This window comes from Fukomys damarensis, unplaced genomic scaffold, assembly GCF_012274545.1.
Source record: "Fukomys damarensis isolate Sample0158 unplaced genomic scaffold, DMR_v1.0_HiC HiC_scaffold_16, whole genome shotgun sequence".
Taxonomy (NCBI): domain Eukaryota; kingdom Metazoa; phylum Chordata; class Mammalia; order Rodentia; family Bathyergidae; genus Fukomys; species Fukomys damarensis.
The window spans coordinates 116,776,355-116,777,036 of record NW_022900928.1 but is presented as its reverse complement, the minus strand read 5'-3'; the positions used below and the strand labels follow the sequence as shown (position 1 = coordinate 116,777,036).

The 682-nt window shown below is 38.7% G+C and overlaps 1 pseudogene; it reads left to right on the top strand.

Annotated features, from left to right (window-relative positions):
• Positions 1–479, top strand: part of LOC104853806 — a 7,369-nt pseudogene extending 6,890 nt beyond the window's left edge.
• The last annotated feature ends 203 nt before the right edge of the window (positions 480–682 follow it).

Below are 682 nucleotides of genomic sequence, written 5' to 3'. Positions count from 1 at the left end.
GTTTCCCTGGTGTGAATATTCTGCAACAATGCATAAGATTCTAATAAGATTACTGACATTTAGAAATGGGAGGAAAGGAGCTAAAGGTGTAGGGAAGGTGTGATACGTAGGGGAAGAACAAAAAGGGAAAAGAAAAAAATGTGAGAGAATGAAAAGATGAAAATAAAGTGTTTGTAGATGGGGAGGGGAGGAGGGGGAGAAGGGAGGGCAGAGGTAAGGGGAAAAAAATGAGAATCAAGACTTGCCATGTAAAGGTACATGATCCCAACAATGAATGTAACTGTACTGTATCCCTAAATGTACCAATAAACTCAATTAAAAAAAAAATATATATACGTTCAGAACTACAGATGAGGTTAAAAGCACTGGACCCGATGATGGAACGTGAAATAGAAGAACTTTGTCAAAGACACACTGTGAAAGGACAACACAGTCAGGATGCGATGGATGCAAAAAAGAGAAGTCAGCAAAATTTTTGAGTCTGATCTCTTCTTTTTAATTGAGTTTACTGGTACATTTTAGGGATAAAGTACAGTTGCATTCCTTGTTGGGATCTTGTACCTCTACATAACAAGTCTTGGTTCTCATTTTTTCCCCTTGCCCTGCCCTCCCTTCACCCCCTCCTCCCCTCTCCATCTACAAACACTTTATTTCCATCTTTTCATTATCTCACATTTTTTCT